The sequence below is a fragment of the Magnolia sinica genome, chromosome 12 (genome assembly GCF_029962835.1).
Source record: "Magnolia sinica isolate HGM2019 chromosome 12, MsV1, whole genome shotgun sequence".
In the NCBI taxonomy this organism is placed as follows: Eukaryota; Viridiplantae; Streptophyta; class Magnoliopsida; order Magnoliales; family Magnoliaceae; genus Magnolia; species Magnolia sinica.
The window spans coordinates 30,655,631-30,676,399 of NC_080584.1; the positions used below are offsets into that span (position 1 = coordinate 30,655,631).

The 20,769-nt window shown below is 38.9% G+C and overlaps 1 long non-coding RNA gene and 1 other non-coding gene across 2 annotated transcripts; one reads left to right on the forward strand and one right to left on the reverse strand.

Moving 5' to 3' along the window:
* The first annotated feature begins 234 nt into the window (after positions 1-234).
* Positions 235-341, forward strand: LOC131222164 (small nucleolar RNA R71). Its single transcript, XR_009159872.1, has one exon. It is a non-coding gene; the product is annotated as a small nucleolar RNA R71 (small nucleolar RNA).
* Positions 342-2,669: 2,328 nt separating this feature from the next.
* On the reverse strand, positions 2,670-4,420 carry LOC131220432 (uncharacterized). The gene is made up of 4 exons (XR_009158577.1): positions 4,358-4,420; positions 4,133-4,245; positions 3,820-4,027; positions 2,670-2,889 (listed from the first exon to the last, which is right to left on the reverse strand). It is a non-coding gene; the product is annotated as an uncharacterized LOC131220432 (long non-coding RNA).
* Positions 4,421-20,769: the final 16,349 nt, after the last annotated feature.

Below are 20,769 nucleotides of genomic sequence, written 5' to 3' on the forward strand. Positions count from 1 at the left end.
GTCCTCTTTTAGGAGATACATTCCATCCCTCTCTTTAGATTGAGTCGGCTTAGACATGATGCTTGATTTTGGGTATGTGTCCCATGATTGTGCGTTTTCAGCAAGTCTATCCAAGTAGTCCCACACATCATCGATATTTTATTCATAAATTCCCCATTACACATTGTCTCAACTAATTGACGCATGAAAAATGTCAGACCATCATAGAAAAAGTGTGTAATGCATCACGTTTCAAAACCGTGTTGTGGGCATGAATTGACAAGATTCTTGAACCGCTCCCAATATTAGAAGAATATTTCATCTTCCTTTTAGGCGAAGTTCATGATTGACTTCCTAAGGGTGTTTGTTTTATGATGTGGAAAAAAATTTCTTTATGAACTCCCTTATCATTTCATTCCATTTGCCAATAGATCGAGGACGTAGTGAATGTAACCACGCCTTAACTTTGTCTTTCAAAGAAAAGGGAAAGAGTTTCAGCTTGACTGTGTCATCAGACACGTTAGGAAAGTATAAAGTGGCTATGATCTCATCAAACTCTTTTAAGTATAAGTATAAAGTACCTATAAAATTTTGGATGGATTTGGATCACCCCTGGCTAGATATCTATGTGTCCTGTATTCTCGAGAAAAATCATGCATGAGGGCGTTCTCACCCTCACTGGTTACAAATAATCTCGTAAAGTACAAGGCGGGGGTGCTTGATGCACCTCATTCTCATCCTGGACTTCCCCAACCCTAGGTTGAGGTAGTCCTTCAGGTTGATTAGCCAGTTGATTTGCAGCCATAACCTTAATTAACTCTGGGAATCTCGAGCGATGTCTAGTCCTGTGATGGATAGTCAATCCCTCAACCAATCCTCCTTCAGTCAAGAAATGTCAAGTGTTGTCACGGACCCACTTGGGCATGAAACACTCTCAGCCCTTAATTCAGATTCTAAAGATAAACCTAAAAGAAAGAAAGGAAATAGGAATCTAGAAATAGAAAGAGAGAAGAGTTGGAAAGAGATTAGCAAGTTAGAAGTTCCTAAATTAAAAACTTGCAAAACAAAACAAAACAAGTCAGTTTATAAAAATAGAAAGTTTCTAAAAAATAAAAAGTAAACTAGTTTCTAAAAAAGGAAAGTGTCTAAAAATAGAAAGTTTCTAAAAAAAAAAAAAACTTAGGAAAGTTCTAAACCTAAAAATAGAAAGAAAGTTTTTAAAATTAAAAGAAATCCTAGAATTAGAAAGTTTCTAAAAATAGAAAATAAAACCTAATCTAAAAATAGAAGATAGAAAAACTAAAAGAATTAGAAAGAGATTACCAATTTAGAAAGTCTATATCAGGGTCTTACAAAACAGGAAAGTTAGGTTAGCTTCTAAAAATCAAACAGAAAAACCTGAACCTAAAATTAGAAATCCCTAATCTTAACCTAATTCTAAAACTAGTTAATCTCTGAAAAATGCAACCATCAGTCCCCGGCAATGGCACCAAAAACATGTTCACCACTCCAAGTATAGGGTCGCGATGTAGTAATAATCTCTGTAAGATCGAGGTCGAATCCACAGGGACTGAGCCTTATACGTAATCTGAAAGTAATTAGAACTAGAACTAGAAGAAGATGTAACCTAATTAGGAAAATTTAAGAGAATAATGGTGAAATATTAAACTAAAACTTATAAAATTCAAAGGTGGGAAACTAGGGTTTCCAAGGATCCACTTGTAAAGATCAGGGAGATCTATACTTGATTCAAGAACGCAACTGGAATCAGAGTCCCATCTTCATATAATTGGAAGATAATTTATTAAAATCCAAATAAGAACTTCTTTTGATTGAGTTTTCAAAAGATGATAGGAATGAGAATTAGAATTGATTCCATCACAAAACCATCACTACAAGAAAAAGGGACTTTAGCCTCGGTTCAAAATTGAGGCTAAAAAGGTTAAAAACTGAGGCTAAAGCCTTTAGCCTTAGTTTTGCCTCAGTTATCCAAACCGAGGTTGAAACCCCCGTGGCTAAAGGCTTTAACCTCAGTTTTAGCAACCGAGGCTAAAATGACTTTTATAGCCTCGGTTCTTCAAGTGAGGCTAAAAGACTTTTTTAGCTTCAGTTTTCTCGAAATGAGGCTAAATCAAAATTTTAGCCTCCATTGTTTCCAATTGAGACTAAATCCAAATTTTAGCCTCGGTTGCCTCCAATTGAAGCTAAACCTATTTTTAACCTCGATTCTCAACAATCGAGGCTAAAGCCTTTAGCCACGGGAATTTCAGCCTTGGTTCTCAACAACCGAGGCTAAATCTAAGCCTCGGTTACAAATTGAGGCTAAAAATGTTCAATTGTGCTTATAACCATCCAAATCTCAGAGGACATATAATTTTATGGATACTTACAGCAAAAGCAAAAGAAAAAAAAAAGATAAACTCTGACATCAAAGGAGAAGCTGGTTGCAAGCCACCACTGTTGGGCATAGTTCCAATCTTCCTGAGAGATATGTTCTAGTCACCGACTCTAAAACATTCAGAGGGAGTGGCTCTAGAAAAGGACAGAGCCATCTGCCACTTTTTTTCTACTGATAAAGATAGACTCTGACATACACACGCACACCCAGATTCTCTATGACTTATGAATTCCCAGATAAAACAACACATGCAAAAGTACCATCTAGTTAACTTGTATGACAGTAAACCACATCAATTGCAAAATCAAGTGAAAAAATAGCAAAAAATCGCTAGGGATGATTATATAAGCTCTCAAAATAATCTAATTCTTCAAGAAAGTTTAAACTACAAACATGGATCTTGTAAATTAATTTTAATGCCTGCACAGCTTCCCATAAAGCAATATGAAAACCCAAGGATAACAAACATACTGGGAATTCACGAATCTTGCATTACTGGATTGTCCTTCCATCTGCATTCATAATGCCAATCCAATAACCAAAATGAGAAATGGTATCCAAGATACAACATCCAACTTTGAAAAAAGAAAAGGAAAAAAATATCTAAAACACTGCAATGCAAGCATAGTTTTCTTCAAAGCAAAACTACAATAAGGTTAGACATACAAACTTCAACTAAGATAATAAGATGCAACAGAGTGGAAATAAACAATCGCAACAATTTTCTGATTATAGATGCAGTTTTCTCTCAACATTGCTGCAATTGTCTTTGTTTCAAGTCCAACTTAAAATAAATGCAATTGCAACTTGGAACATATCACTCACTAAATAAAGCGGGAGCAATCCAATTTTGGATATCTTACTTGTTGGAATTTAATTTAAATCAACGGCACATCCGAATGTAGCTTAAGTTAAAAGCACGGTTGTAGAAACTGCGATAGCGGCCATTTCTTCAAAAACATGCATCTTATTAATGGTTATTAATGGAAGAAATTGGAATGGTTGATGTAAAACAGATATTGTAGATTTTGCCGACTTTTCTATGTTTTATTTTCTTCAAATTTAACTGTTATAACAGCCATAACTGTCATTTAATGGTAAAGGCTTTTAAATTGGATGTCCAAAGAGATAATAAACAAATGAAGAAAAATGAACTCCGAAAAGGAAAATAATGCAATTGAGGCTTTGTTCCCATCGACATAAAATTCCTAGGACTTCTTTTGTTTAGTTATCTACAACTTCGTCTAAAACTGGGAAATATTCTAACTGATTTTAGGGTAGCATATGGTATTCTGGTTGGAATTCTGCTGATGGAACAAGCTTTTGAAACATAACCCCAACAAATTCAACTAAAACCATTTATCTACAAGTAACAGTTCACAGGAAAAAGGAAAACTGACAACTTATAACTACAAAAGACAGAATGGCAGTGATTTACTTACAAGAATCCAACAGCAATTTGGTTCTCATAGTTCAAACCATCAGACATTCCTAGATCTCCAAAGCGATCACCAAGAAGTATCACATTAGTTCTCTACTTCACTGAGGCATTGCCATCGTTTGGCTCGTCAATATCTCCTAATTGGTGATGAAGTGCTGCAGCCATATCAAGAGCATGCTCATTTTTGTTCAGGACATGGATCGTCTTCCCTATCACCAAAATCAAATTGCAGAAAATACTTTGTTTAGAAATTAATGGAACAAGGTACCTTTAAAATAATAATAATAATAATAATAATAAGGGAATATGGTTACCTCAAACGTTATCCCGTCTAATGCCATTGCATTGCTCACTTCTTCAACATTTCTCATATCCATAAAAGCAAACTTCTTCTCGTGCTTGATGTACACATTAACCACAGCATTGCCTATAAAAGCAAATGCCTTAAATCAGTTCCCTTCTATATTGCATGACAAAAAGGTATGATCTCAAAATATGAACAGAAGAAAGAAACTGCAATACTAATACAATATTCCAACCAGGACCAGCACTGTTTCCTCCAATAGCAGACATAACACAGCTAAAAAATGTTGCAATTGCCTGTTACAAAACCAAGCCATATGTTGTCTGCACAGGATAATGGTTTTATTAGCAATAGCATGTCGAGAAGCAAGCAACTGCTATGGAGCAGAAAAATCAAGAAAACAGGAGCCAGCCCAATGTGTTTCCTGTTTTGTGACCCAATCCGAATGATAAGGTGGATTTGTATCATTGATTCCTCTGAAAAAATCCAAACAAATCCTAATTTCTTTCGAGAGATGTCTAAACAGGCCCTTGTTAAAGAGATCGAAACAGATTTGACCAACCCAAGTTGTAAATCCAGCAGAGAAAGCACGAATTAGTTGAAGTTTCAAAATAAACAAGCATTTTCTGGCTTGTAATGTATAAATAGAAGTTAAAAAGAACTGTTAATTAGAATAGAAGTTCCAATTAAGCCTTCAAAATCAAGCCTCTGTGAGAATCAAACCTTTAATAACCTTTGGCTGAGAATCCATCTTGAAATAGAAGTAACAATCAACAAATTAATTTTCAAATCTATCAGGTGAAATTCATCATTCCATTCCACTTGCATCACAAAACTTTGAACAATAAAGCTTCGTTTATTATAGGCAAAAAGGTAATAGCATGATGAAACTACTACAGAAGAAAAAACTGAAGCTTCACCATCTAAGAACATTACAATTCAACAAAGAAGGCTAGTTCCAATAAGAGCTACAAAATAGATCTCTACGAAAACGATTCATTCACTTCGCACAAGTGAGAGATGGAACAGATACTGGGGTGGGAATAGGCAAGTGGTGGTTTGCAAAATAGATGAGAAACAAGATTGCTGATGAGGGAATGAAAAAGAGTTTGAGCGTTCAGACAAGTCCATACAAAAATTGATACATACTATAAGTTATTTGTATGAGTTTTCAGTCTGAAACTCACCTTGCAAGATGTATAGAAAGAAACAAAGTATGACATAATAACATCATTTGCAATAAACACCAACAACGAAAATGTATGCTTAAATTTATAATACAAAGGACAGATGTTCAATAATACATGAGGGTATTTTCCATTATGCACGCAAACATATCAAGATCCCTAAAGGCAAGCCTATAATTATAAAGTGCTGTCAATATCCAATTCTCAATGATTTTCCACAGGATAATAGGGATCACTAACTATTCAATTAATTGAAAGCTCTATGCACCCAGACTTACAGTTAAAGAGCAGAATATTGCAAAAAAAAAAAAAAAGAAAAAAAAAAAAAAAAGAAAAAAAAAAAGAAAAAGGAATTCTAAAAGAAATATGGAAAAAAACTTGGAATATGATATAAACTTGGTATTTCAGTCCCCTAATTCGACTGATCGTCCTGTTTTATTTAAATCAGCATTTGGATTTCCATACTGAAGGCTGGATAAATTGGGTCAACTAGATGAAATTCCAAATTGACTGGTAGGTTTCTAAGCATTGAACTTAAATTACAAAGAAAGACTGATTGTGGCCATAATCAAAATGGAAACCCCAAATAAATGGCTGTTATCTAAATTACCGAAAATGTTCGATTTTGGCCATAATCAAAATGGAAACCCCAAATAAATGGTTGTTATCTAAATTACCGAAAATGTTTAGTTGAAATTTCTTGGACTTTCCAATTCAATCATTGTCATGGGGGGTGCATCAGTGACAAAAGCGCAAGACGGAAAAGGGGAAAAAGGTTGGCGCACTATGAAACTACGAAATCATGATAATATCAATCACTATTTTTTTAGAAATATAAGATATTTGCATTATCCATGCCCATGATCAATTGGGACTAGATTTTATCCAGAATTTCTAACCTGAGCAGAACATTCTAGTGACATAAGCTGTTGTTTCAACGACATCCACTGCATTGTGAATGTCCCCACCAACAGCTTTGGAAACGTGATAGGGAGGGGAAAATATTGTCCCTAATGCACATTCTGCAGTTCTTAGCTGATGAAATAGGATCTTAGGATATATATTTTTTTTTGTGCATTTTTAACCATCAAATACATGTCCACAAATCAGATCAGCAGATAATCAAATAAGTATGATAATCGGTTCATGATACACCTAAAACATGTATCCAATTTCTAAGTTTTTTTTTTTCAAAGTCCCTGCATATCATCCCTTGCGCTCTACCAGAGTATCAAAGTTTTTTCTCATTGCTATCATACAACATTAACTGAGATGATTTCATTAAGTTACACACGACACATCATACATATTGTTCGATGCCTGCCATTGCATATCATTTCAAGGTCATTCGGAATGAATTCCAATGACAAGGTTTCAAAACATAAGCATATCCTTCATGGTAGATGCCAATTCCTCATACTAGGATAAGTATCAAAGACGGTATTATACAATGCTTAGGCCGAGAGTTCTGACAGTAAGCTCGGGTTTTCAGTTCCTACAAGGGGAGCCCCTGTTTCAGTGACCCAAACCATTAACAATGACATTGCAAAATGCACTACTAAGCAACTGTCACAGTATTTATGGAACAATGACATTGCAAAACCACATCACAATTCAAAATCACTATCAAAGCTCAAGCACCCGAGATCAGAATAGTTACCAAAACCAGGATCAGAGTAGGAAGTACAATATATTCAACAGCAGCAAAGATTGGAAACAGCAACCCGGAATGCATTTCTACCTTGTTTTAAGAATTCACATGTTTTACCAAATCTACAGTGAAAAACATTCCTCATAATTGAGGGGAAAAACAATGCGATTCAACAATTACTCAAAAAATGAGAGCAATGCAATAATGAAAGTTCCTCAGAAAAAATAAATCGAAATGCAACATCACAAAAACAAAATCCTAAAAAATAAAAAGGCAAATAAACTATGATTTCCCAATCGGCTGAAAAAAAAAAAAACGCAGTAAGTACAGCCATTTCCCTAAGAAGAGGTTTTGGAAAGAAAGCAAAAAATCGAAATAAATAAGCAATACTCAGATTATGTTTATTTTCCAGAAAGCCACTGCAACTTCAACCAAATGAAGGAAAAAAATAAAAATCCATGAAAATTCAAAGGTTTTTAACTGCAATTTCCAGATCTTATAAAAAAGGCGATTGTTAGAAGAATTTCCATAATAACAGCAGCAATAATCAACAACAATAAAATCCAAAAAAAAAAAAATCAAGAAAAAAATAAAAATTAGGAAAAACTCGTGAAAATTTTTTTATTCTCCAGAAATGTGCAGCTAGTTCCATCAAGAAAAAAAAAAATCAAAATCTTCTAATCAAATGAAAAAAAAAAAAAAACAGTAATTTGAACGATTCTGCTCATCCTCCTACTTATTCATGTCAAATCTATACCAGAGCACATCAGATCCAATCAAAACCCTAACATTTCCTAAAAAGCTAATGAAATCAAGCAATTTTCAAAGAACTGATAAATCGAAGGGATCTACTTTAAGAGATCGAAACAAATCGCGATCCGAAAGTGTATTCTAGTAGAATTAGCTTGTTTTTCACATCGATTCATGAGAATGAAGAGATTGAGGGAATCAACTCACTCAGAGGCTGACATCTTAGGAAAACCCGACAGTAAACTGGAGTGGAGAGACCGCAGCCATCGAATCAGCTTTCAGCACACACGAGATCACCAATCAACGGCATGAATTCGAGATTAATAAGTACCAATGCCAGGATCTCTCCTTCGATCCTTCTCCCGCTCTCTCTCTCTCTCTCTCTCTCTTTTGGAATCTTCTGCTTCTCCTTTAACTCTCATTGAGATAGAAGGGGTTAAAAAATTAACCATGGTTCAAAGACTGAGTTTAAGCTTCAGTGAATACTAATTACAAACGCGTCATTTTCAAGCGCCAAAATAAAACGCACTACACGTGCCAACATAAAAAACTTGTGTAGGATCAAAGACGTTCACACGGTGAAACATACTGCTTAATTCTTATTTATATTCATCAGATTGAAATAACGTTTTCAAAAAATAATTAGTTTATAAATATGGTTACAAATAAAAGGTAGACTTTTCGCCTCGGTTCCTATGTATCTGAGGCTAAAAGGTAGACTTTTGGCCTCGGTTCTTGTACAACTGAGGCTAAAAGGTATATTTTTTGCCTTAGTTCCTATGCAGCTGAGGCTAAAAGCTAGACTTTTCGTCTCGGTTCCTGTGCAACTGAGGCTAAAAGATAGACTTTTCGCCTCAGTTCCTACGCAACTGAGGCTAAAAAATAGACTTTTCACCTTAGTTCTTATGCAATTGAGGCTAAAAGGTAGACTTTTAGCCTCGGTTCCTATGCAACTGAGGCTAAAAGGTAGACCTTTAGCCTTGGTTCCTATGCAACTGAAGCTAAAAGGTAGACCTTTAGCCTCGGTTCCTAAGCAATTGAGGCTAAAAGGTAGACTTTTCGCCTCGGTTTCTAAGCAACTGAGGCTAAAAAGTAGACTTTTCGCATTGGTTTCTAAGCAATTAAGGCTAAAAAGTAGACTTTTCGCTTCGGTTCATACGTAACTGAGGCTAAAAAATAGACTTTTCGCCTCGGTTCCTATGCAATTGAGGCTAAAAGGTAGACTTTTCGTCTCGGTTCCTATACAACTGAGACTAAAAGGTAGACTTTTCGCCTCGGTTCGTATGCAACTGAGGCTAAAAGGTAGACTTTTCGCCTCGGTTCTTATGTAATTGAGGCTAAAAGGTAGACTTTTCGCCTCAGTTCCTATGCAACTGAGGCTAAAAGGTAGACTTTTCGCCTCGGTTCCTATGCAAATGAGGCGAAAGATGAACTTTTACCTTCAGTTTCTTAGCAACCGAGGCTAAAAGACACATTTAGCCTCCATTTTTTCAACTGAGGCAAAAAAAATTATGGCTAAAGGCCTATTTTCTTGTAGTGCATGCCGATGAGACAAAGCAAACACTAGAACCTAACCAATCCACATCCAATCTAAGAGAGTTATGAACATTAGGAAGGATTCCACCATCCAACCATGTCCATGAGACGATGGTGACCAATAGGGTTCCTATGATCACAACCTCAACACATGCATCGAATATACTCAAAGCTATCGCAAATCCATTGTAATTTAAGTCACAACAAACCATTAAAAACTATGAATATTTCATATAATCAAATTAGAAGCAAGGAGAGTTTAATAAACATAAATCAAAGCCATAGAAAACACCCCGTCATGCTACAAGCTTCACCTCTTAGCCCTAGATAAGAGGTTTAGTCAATCATAGCCATGATCAAAACTAAAATCTCTTAATAATGATCATCAAGGAAAAAGAAAGAAAAACAAATCAAAAGAAAGAAAAAACTTGAAGCCGTCCATGTCATTTCTCTCTCTATTTCCATGTTCTTCACTTCACGTCCAAAGATGTGATGCTTTTACGTCCTCTCTTTCTCTCTCTCTTTTATATGCATAGGGCTTTGGTGGAGTCAGCAGAGATACAGGTTACGCAACAAAGTTAAGCAACAAGAGTCTTGCGTACGAACCGGACTGCGCATGAGACAAACACAAACCGAGTTGTGTTTGATCAAGGTTTCGAGGAAGAACCCAACCATACTATCCATTTCGACTTCATGGTGAGAGTCTGTGGCCCCTCTCTAAGCTTCTGGATGGTCCGAATCACAGATCCAACCATGATCGTGCACATACAACACCTCGGAAGTCCCGGTTTTCCTGGACGTGCATTACTGTGAGATCTATTGCACTGAGATGCTCGGTGGGCCCCACGATGTTGTTTTCGAAGAAATCCACCCCGTCCATTAGATTCCTGGTGAGATTTCAGTTGGAGAGAAGTGGTTTTGGTCGAGTTTGGTGCAGCCCACTGTATCAAATCACACAGCCCTTTATCCTGCATTTGACGGTGATCTGCGTGTATACATGTGCATGGGACCAAAAGGACTCCATGGCTAAGGTCGTGGCCACCCCCTAGATCTAATGGATAATCCCGATCGTCCATCGGGATGATGGTGGTAGCTCACTACACTTCCTAGCGGACGTACCTCCATCCGCTGGTGAGAAGCGTTGGGTTAGCCCGACTTTGCCCAGGACATTGGCCCGGTGCGGCGTGCGTGGACCTATCGTGGTGCACGTGCATCACGCATGTGGGGTCCACTGAGATGTACATGAGAAATATACTCCGTCCATCCATTTTTTCATCTAATTTGAGGGGTTGAGACCAAAATTAAAGCATATCCAGATATCAGGTGGGCTCAAATCAGTGATTTAGTGTGTCACGCCCCAAACTCGGAAACCGGGCTCACAAAATTCCCGATCGCCGAATCTGGCGCCGACAGCCTCCGTAGAACCCCATTCTCGGCTCCCAGCGCCCATTCGCCAGGTTCCGATCCTGGGATGCTACAAGGAGGATTTTTAACATCAGTTTGATTCGTAATAAGCATAACCAAAGGCATAACCCACAAACAACAACCAAAAACTCCATCACATTTCCACTATAATCAAAACTTTACAGGTACAATGAGCATAAGGGAAATACAATGAAGATAGACCAAAACTCCAAAAGAAGATCAGCCACGCGTCCAAGCCTCAGCGCTGCTGCGATCCAGCGTCACCTGCACGCAACGGTCGTGCATAAGCTTATAGAAAGCTTAGAGAGTGGTGAAAGTGTATGCTCAAGGTGATAATGTAGTTATGCAGTATCAGAGTAATGCGGAACATGCTGATGAATGCTAAGAATCCCATTAGCCGTACCAAGGCCATGCGATGCAAAGAATGATGTCGGCCATACCAAGGCCATGCAATGCAAAATGCAAGTCAAGCATACAAATCCTCAACTAAGTCCACATGTCAATACGGCTCAAATCTGGGATATCACCGGGGTCTAGTACACTCCAAGCCAGATTGCCGCCCCATCGCGCGCAATAAGGTGAGTGGAAAAGACCTCACTATCCGCCTGCCAATATCGGGCTCGGCTCGTCAATAGCGGACCCATTCCTCGAGCTGGTCAGACTCAGCCTAGCATTGCCCCCTACTCTCGGGCGGGTAAGGCCGCACCCCCTTCCAACCGACCACGACACAGTGGAAAGCGCAACCGTCTGGTAATCGGCACTCAGCGCTCATGCACCCACTCGGTCTAGACGTTGGAGCAACCTCCTGGTACCATAAGGGTTTAGGGACTTTCACCCAGGGATATCTATCGCACCCCATGTAGAACAGCATTTCCGGTATCCAATCCTGCCAACCACGATACATCTGTGGAGGCTACGACCCTGATGTCGCTAGGGTGTATAGTAACCATATCACACAATACGAATGCATGAATCACACTATCCAGTCATACAGCAATCCTGCGCGTATCATGCGCTCATGTAGGGCAACACCCCCTGTACGGGAGCCCCTAAACAATCTGCCCAAAGGCATATGCTATGATCAGTCATTTCTCATATCAAGCATACGTATGATGCATATGATCATGAATCATGGAATTAAACATGCTATATAGGATGGATGATGTACATAACGAAGGTGGGCCTAGACAGCCTACACATAACACGCACGAGCCTAACAATGGGCCTTAGGGAATGTCATAATGCGGACATTTAACCACACTATACTTGCAATGTGGACGTCAAACCACCATTGCTCCCAAGGCATAGCCCTGACGTAAACATCATTACATAAATCATGTTGGGATCGTACATTGCAATGGACCTTAGGCACGTCCCATTGGGCCTTAAATACGTCAAATGGGCCATATCATATAGGCCTTGTATTCATCAAGTGGGCCACATCATTGGGCCGCACCAATGGGCCTTATGTGCATTGCAATGGACTATAAACTGTGGGCCTTAGAACGTATCAAATGGGCCTAATCTTATGGGCCTTATGTGTATCAAATGGGCCACACCAATGGGCCCCCAAATGCACATCAAATGGGCCTCAACCCATAGGCCCCAATATGTCTTAATGACCTTAAACCATGGGTCCTTAATACCTCAAATGGGCCTTGACCCATGGGCCCATATTACATCAAATGGGCCTCGACCCATGGGTCCTGCATATACATCAAAGTGGGCCTCAACCATGGGCCACAAGTACTGAGGTGGGCCTTACCTATATATCAAGGTGGGCCTCAATTACGGGCCTCAACATTAGTAAAATATATATATATATATATATATATATAAAATATAGTATATAATATATGTAGTATATAATATATATATACATAATACATATATATATATATATATACTCACACACACGCACACATCACAGTGGGCCCACACACTCATCACAGTGGGCCCACACACTCATCACAGTGGGTCCACGTCCACCGTCCAGGAGGACGGTGGGAATGAAACACATACATCAATGTGGGCTCCATGTGGGGCCCACCGTAAGGTTTATATTTCATCCATCCCGTTGATGAGGTTCCATGGGCCCAGATGAAGGGTGAAAACAAATTTCACCCTGATCCAAAACTTCTGCGGGCCCAAAAAGGGTTTCAAAGGTAGGGGCTCATTCCAACTGTTTCCTACGGTGTGGGCCACCTGAGTCTTAGATTAAGCTGATTTTTGGGGTGAGCCCATGTCAGGGGGTGGCCCACCCTATGAACGGCTTAGATGGTACATCCGTCCGCCTGGACGCTGGCGCTGGCAGCGCCTGCTGCCGCCTGACACAGCAGCCGCTGCTGCTGTGTTTATTATTATTATTATTTTTTTTGATTTCCTGTTTTTCAGTGGTTTTCGCAGGAGGTGTCGACATCGAGCCGATCTATTCCGTCCAACGGCCTTCCATAGCTTCTGACAAGCAAAACAAGCCCAATATTGGGCCTGTTTCGACGTATAACAGGGTTAGGAAAGGTTTCAATGGTGCAAACCTCCATTTGCCACGGTATGGCCCACCAGGACCTCGGATTGACACCATATTTTGGTTCAACGCCTAACCTAAGGCTTAGAACGGAATGGACGGCGTGGATTTAATACATACATTAAGGTGGGGCCTACATAAGTGGACCACCTCATTGGCTTGAAACCAAGGTAACCATTTTGCATCCTCCAACAGAAACGTCCAGCGTCAGTGGACGCTGGACTTTGTAAATACATTAGAGGTGGGCCCTGCTTAGGTGGGCCACCAAGTGATGTTAATGGATGGCACGAGTACTACACATATAAGGTGGGCCCCACTTATAAACGGGCCGAATAAAATACCTACTTCATGGTGGGGTCCAACCTGATGGCCCACACCGCTTCACCATCAAGACCACAAAGAAAATAGAAATAAATAATAGAAAAAGTAAATAAAAGAAAAAAAGGGAGAGAGATAGAGAGTGAGACCGTGTGATGGAGGGACCCCGGCACTATGGGCCCTCCCTTGCACTAAATCATACATCAAGTGGGTCCCATTACATGTGGGGTCCATGGAATTGAAATCCAACGGTGGAGATCCTTTCTCCACTAAAATGGATGGTCTAGATGACCCTAAGCATACAAGAAAATAAACATCATGATGGGGTCCATGGAGAATGGCCCCATCATGGAATGATCATGATGATCCAAGTGGGCCATCGGCCACATCTTAGGGTCCAAAGTGAGATCCAAACCATTGATCGGTTGGCCTCACTTGGCCCATCTTAAAAATGTGAAAATCTACCCTATCAAGGCACCCACCACTTGATCTTCTTGCTCCCTTGGCTTCCTTAGTTCCTTGAGCTCCTCTTTGATGGTGGAAGATGAGAAATGGGTGGTTAAGATGAGAGATGAAGGGGTAGGAGATGGGCCACACTTGAAACTTGGGAGAAAATGGGAGAGGGTTTCATACGTATGGTGCTCTCTCTTGGATTTGGATTTTTTTTTGAAAAAAAAGAATAAGAGAGATAGTTGTAAAGGGAGAGAGAGAGAGAAAGAAATAATGATGGGTGATGGAGTGATGGGGGATGGTTTGGGTTGAAAATTGTAAAAAGGTGTATGGTTGTTGTTGAAATTTGGAAAAGAGGAGTGGTGAGGTGGAAAGAATGGTGGACTTTTGAAAAAGGTGGAGATGGGTTGATGTACTTGAGGTATGGGATGCTTTAATGGTTGATTGATGGGACTAATTGTAGAGATTCCCTCGAAATCCGCAACGCGCGGTGTTTCTTCGGAATAAACGCTGATCGGCATCTTCTTGCCTGGGTATCGGTTCGGTGCGCAAGTCACGGCGTTGGAACCGCGGTGACGACGCGGTCGCTATGATATAACTTTCGGACCAAGCCGACGTCGGTGCGCGGGACCTGGCTTAGGATCGTGCGTAAACACCGAATACGGTGCGAAGGTTACCGGAATTTGACCGGAAGGACCGCGGAAGCTAACGGAACAGTACGGATTAGGACACGGATTTTACAGCTGATCTGTCCGTTGGGCCACTTCCACAAAGATCCAAGGGCTGAATTTCGACATGTACAGTTAATTTAGGGTCCTTAGGTCAGATATAAAGTTTTGAGCCAAATGGATGGTGGGAATCCTGTGATCTTGCATTTAGTATGATTTTCAGGCCTCTTTATCTTCAATCACTCTATTTTCTTGGTTCTTTGGAGTGTGAATTCTTCGATCTCGGTCCCTTAAGGTCCGCCCCTTGCCTTAGTGATTATTGAGCATCAAATCCATGCTTTTATCACCCTTTTTCAGTCCAGGCTCCTAAATTCACCTTGTAACACAAACATGATTAAAATAGAGCGTTGAACATTATCATATACGTAAACCTAAGTAATAATTAGGGTCTAATATGCAATATTTGACCCTCAACATCTATCATAAATTTAATGTGCTCTAGGTAAAGACCCTCTTAGTTGTCATGTAATTCCATGGGTTTTGGGTAGTGGTCCACAAATCGATGTGTGTAATTCGCAAATGCTGTGTCACATCACTTCCACGATTAGATGTCACAAATAGTCACTTCATGAACAAATTATGTCATGTAATTCATCCGGCTCATGTGTTGTGCGCCCTTAGGTCTTCACGTAAATATACGGTAGCGTTAGCCATGTCGATGAATATCCGTAGTTATGGGATGCAGGTCCAGTCAGATTTTCTATGAATTATATTCCACATTGCGATGATCACTATGTATGATGAGCCACACACACTTTGCTAAGTATACATCTTATGTAAGTTGTTCGCGTATACTGATATCTCATGCATTAGTGGAGTACGAGACGTATCAGAACCCTTATATTACTTTTATGCATCTCTTAAATTATTGTTAATCTTAAAGGATAACCATTACTATGAGTAGGGCGTTGACCCTCTCCAACAGTATAAATGATGTAGGTGATGTACAGATTAAAAACCTAGAAGACCATCTCCCTATTAAAGATCATACTAAAGGAATAAGAAGATAGTTTATGATTTAGTTTATACTTCCGCTGCGAACTCTGATATTATAATAAGCTCCCATTGAGAGGGTATTTGATTATTCTTTTACTCTGATGAAATAATCAATACAGTCGATTTTATTCTCATGAATGTTACCTTTATAAATGTATTTGAATGTGATCCAAATAAAAAAAGGTACGATTTGGGGAGTGTAGGATACTTTGGTATGGACTTTTTAGTCATCAGGCAAGGGGTGGTTGTGAGGGCCTGAGTGAGGGTGTGAGGGTAGTTTAGGGTTTTAGAAAATATTACTTTTAGAGATTCATTACTAGACTCTGTAGGTGTGCCCCACGCCACATGTACGTAGTGCAACCTGCCTCGATTATCATGCACATATGCATCTTTTACTCTATGTATTGTAATAGGGAGTGTCGTGCGGTGTTGGAATCACAATGCCCTCATGATCACTAAGGTATAAGTCTCAGTTATTGCAGTACTAATGTCATGGCCCAAAATTCGGAACCCGAATTGGCCAAGCCCAAATCCGAATCTTAGAAGCATGAGGTTATAATATGAAAATTTTCAATTTCCATCACATAATTTCCATTCAATTCCATAGGTAATTAAAGACCAATTAAAAATAAATAAATGGTAATTCATTCTCATTAATTAATTTGTCTACTATTTCAATCATCCAACTTTAAATAAACTTTCTTATAGTGAAAACTCAAATTCCACTAGCTTAATAACAAATACGTTGAATTTTAATTAATAACAATAGTAAAAAAATCTTCATGTTGTCCTGCTGGGTCCTCACACTTAAACCCTAAACAACAATCTCTTTGGTTCCAAGCACGACGGCGGCTTGTAGGCTTACTTCTATCCCAAGTCAGGATTTGAATGCTAGAACCATAACACATTTCAATATATTAAGCATATGTCAATATTGAAAGAACTTAATAATTTGCTGATCAAATTCAATTTAAGACATATACTGCAAAAAGGCATAAATCCAAAAAGAACCAAAATAATTGTCTTTATGTAACTTGAAAGTAATTATTACCCATGACGATCTTTTAGAAAATGACCCTGGGCGGAGTACCGTGTGATATATTTTAGAGAATGATCCTGGGTAGAGCACCACGTGATATCTTTTAGGAGTCAATCCAGGGCAGTGCACCCGTGTGTGTATCTTTCAAGGAATTACCCAGGGCAGAGCACCCGTGTCGATCTTTCAGGAATGACCTTGAGCTGAGCACCTGTAATATCTTTTAGGAAGTTTTCTATGATAGAGCACCCATATGTGTATGTTTTAGGGAATTACCAAGGGTAGAGTACCCATGTAACATAACTTGCCAGTATGAAATGAAAATCTCATAACAACCCATTACTGAAAAAGTGTGGCATACTATCCTGTGGAAATCAAGATCAACAATTTGAAAGAAAAAGAATAATACTATTTAACAATTTAAATAAATGTATCTACTGCTAGCAGCCATGGATAAAATATATTCTAACATAATTGGAATTAACATGTAATTCACATCATGCTAGGAAATGGAAATGCATGCTAAACAAATAAAATCTATGCAACTATAATGATGAAATAAAAGGAAACAACACGTTATATATGAGTATATGATATTAATGTGTAGATTATGATTAAGGAGAGATCACCCACCTACTATAATCGAAACAATAATATGATATGATCTAGGACATATGAGGAGTGGTCTTGAATTAGCCAATGCTCCCAACTCGATAGACTTGGAAAGTCAAATTGCGTATTAAAAACATTTGACTGATTAAGGGGAAGTATGGGCCTGGTGAAGTTGCATGATATGCTTGAAAGTGACAATGCTCAAGCCAACTCAATGAGTCAGCTTGATCGATGATGAGTTGGCCAATCGTTTCTCATATCTCCTAGTTTTTCCTTTCTTCTCTTCTTATCTGACTTTATTCTTGCAAAGAGATTTCTCCAGCGATGATGCCAGAAACAACAACTCCCATGGTGCACGAATCAGGACTCATTGAAGGCTGACCGCTTCTTCCTCACACACTCGAACCATCTCTTAGGAATTTCTCTTCGTCGTGATCTCTCTCTGAGAATTTTAGAAGTTTTATAACTTACTAACTCTAGAATTTCAAGTTACACATTGAAGCTTATGGACGTGTGACGCATGAAGATTTCCTTCTTTGGCAAATGGTTGTAATATGATGGTGAACGATTCTAATCTTAGGTAATGCCTGGTGATTTGATGATGATCATATAAGCTTTGCAATGACATTTTAAATCCCGAATCATGAGCCCCACGTAGATCCACGTTTTGCATTGCTTGACGAGGAAGATGGCCACATTAATGACAATTTTGCACCTCGCAGTTCTTTCTTCATTCAAAGGTTGATGGACAGTCTAGATTGTTTTAAAAGAGCTTTACGTTACAAAAATTCGAAGCTTGGGATGCGATCGGTAGATGAGTTCGAATGGTTGGTGATGCGATTATTGTTCACGAAAAGATGAAAGAATTGTTAGTTGGGTTTCTCTTTGATTGGTTGCTCATACAGAGACCATTGGGGTGAGGAGGACTGTTGGAATCTAAGGTTTTAAACAAATGGAATTAGGGGAGGATTTCATGAGAATTGTCGAGAAGGAAGGTCATAAGCGGTTTTGTTGCTGGCATAACCCGGAACGACCTTTCTGTTATAGGTTGGGAAGCTTAGATTTGTGACTGGTAAGTGGGGCCAACTAAGGTGTAGGATGAGAAATCCAAGTCCACCATTTTTAGGACAACGAAATAAGGTAGGAGCTTAAAATCCTTACCAATCAGAGGTTTAAGGTGGGTCATGCAAGGAGTTTTCATGCAAGGGATTTTAATAAATTGGGTTTTCTCAATGATCCGGAGTTGATGAATGGAGCAGATCTGAATATGGTCTGCATCATAATGAACAATTTCAAGGTTGAGGTCAGGTCGTGCAGACGTAGGCTGAAGAATAAGGGAGAGAGGAGCGGGAGTCGGGGGTTAGTTGCGGTGAGAGGAGTGACGTGCTGATGCACACCACTTTCTTTTCTTTTCTTTTCTTTTTTTCAAAAACATAGTGGGACCCACATAGATGACGTGGAAAATCTACTCCGTGCATCAGTCTTACCTGTCCATATTAGGGCATGGTCCAAAAAATGAGGGTGATCCAAAACTCGAGTGGACCACACGATATGAAACAGTGGGGTATTTAAATACCTACCGTTTAAAAAAAAATGAGACGTTACATTCTACCCCCCTTAACAAAATTTCATCCCCAAAATTTACTATAATAAAGTTTATACTAAAATTGTGTGATTCATCTATGATGGCATGGCATAACACTAACATTTCCTCTAGTCACGATATTCCTTCGGGGGGTGGCTTATGTACTTTGATGTCGAATCTTCATGCTCCTCTAGTTATGTTATGGTGTATACTTGAGTGATCCGGTGATGTTCCACATGCAAAATAGATCTTGATGTTGTTACTACTGTACGAAATTGCGGTAGAACCGCTATTACTGAAATATGAAGTATGTCCAAATGTCCTAAAGGGGGGTGAATTTGACTTTTTCAAAATTATTTTCTACTAAGAACAAACAATGCCTATCTTCAATTGAAAGATTAAGGTAAAGTAACTCTATGGCTTTCAAGCCAATAGAGGGTCCAAATCACCTAGGCTTATACAAGATTTATATATAACAAACAAACCTATTTGGAATAGTGTATATCATAGTGTGTGGGATGTGATCTCTAACAGTACTTATACATTAACTAAATCATGCATCATAAAGACATTTGATAATCATAAGCATAATCAGAACAATGCATAAAAAGCATTCCCAAACACAATCATATATAGTGGTTCAGCTATTTGCCTACTCCGATGGATGCACTCTCTCCTAGAGTGTACCTGATTTCACTATTCAATGGTTTTAAATCAGGTTAACCATAAACCTTCACAACATACACAAGATTAATTAAGGTACCTACACAAGGCAACTTAGTCCTATATAAGGACACAACACTGGGAGCCTACACAAGACAACCCATGCCTATACAAGGCAATGCCTACACAAGGTAACTTGTCCTACACAGGACCACGTATTCTTCCGTCGGAGGCATATAAATATGTCTTTGCGAGTTTGAGTGTCCCAGTCCTACACAAGGAAAGAGCTTCAGACTCGATGGACTCTGTATACTTACAAATAAGTGAGTGAGCCCCTTTCTCACATAATCTAAAGATCTTGATGATGACGAAGAGTCTTCAGCTCCCTTGAACTGCAACTACTTTTGATGATTCGTTGAATGCTTTGAGGTTGTGGGGTTTAGGGTTTTTTTCTTCTCTATTTATATGATATGATCTTAAATACACATAGAGAAGGTTCCCATGAGCTATGCATTTAAGAGTTCCAACACTAGGATTTAACTAAGAGGTCAGTTGAAGACTCAATGAATGCTAGAGTTCATAATTCAATCTAAGTAATGAAGATAATGAGATAATGCTTATACCAAGATTGAATGATGAACTCTAATGGGAAAGAGAGAATGGGGAAGAGGGTATAATCTCTTTGAAACAGCTCTCTCAAACTCTCCTATATTCTAGCTCATTTTACAAGAAGCAACACTAGTGTATTTATAAAGTTGAAATCTCAACGGTTAAAAAAGGGGCAGAAATCTGACATTATTGATGCCATCAAAGGGTATTCGATGTCATCGGAATTTGAATTTCGATTCCATCGAACGTTCTTTGATTTCATCAACTTCTTACATTTGGTTTTCAAATGGGTGTAGGTTAGAGTCTGATCATTCTCATCAAGCATCCTTTGAGGTCATCGACGTGCACTTCGATGCCCTCGAGGGACCACTCGATGCCATTAAGATTTCTTTTAAAAATACACAAAGGTTTCTTGATAGTTTTGTCCCTTGTTCGATTCCATCGATCAGACTTTCGAGCCATCGAATTTTGAATTTCAATGGACTCAATGAAAATAGGATTTTTATTGAAAAGTTTTCTGGACAAAATTGAGTTAGTTTCGATGCTATCGAATAGACTTCGATGCCATCGAAAAGCG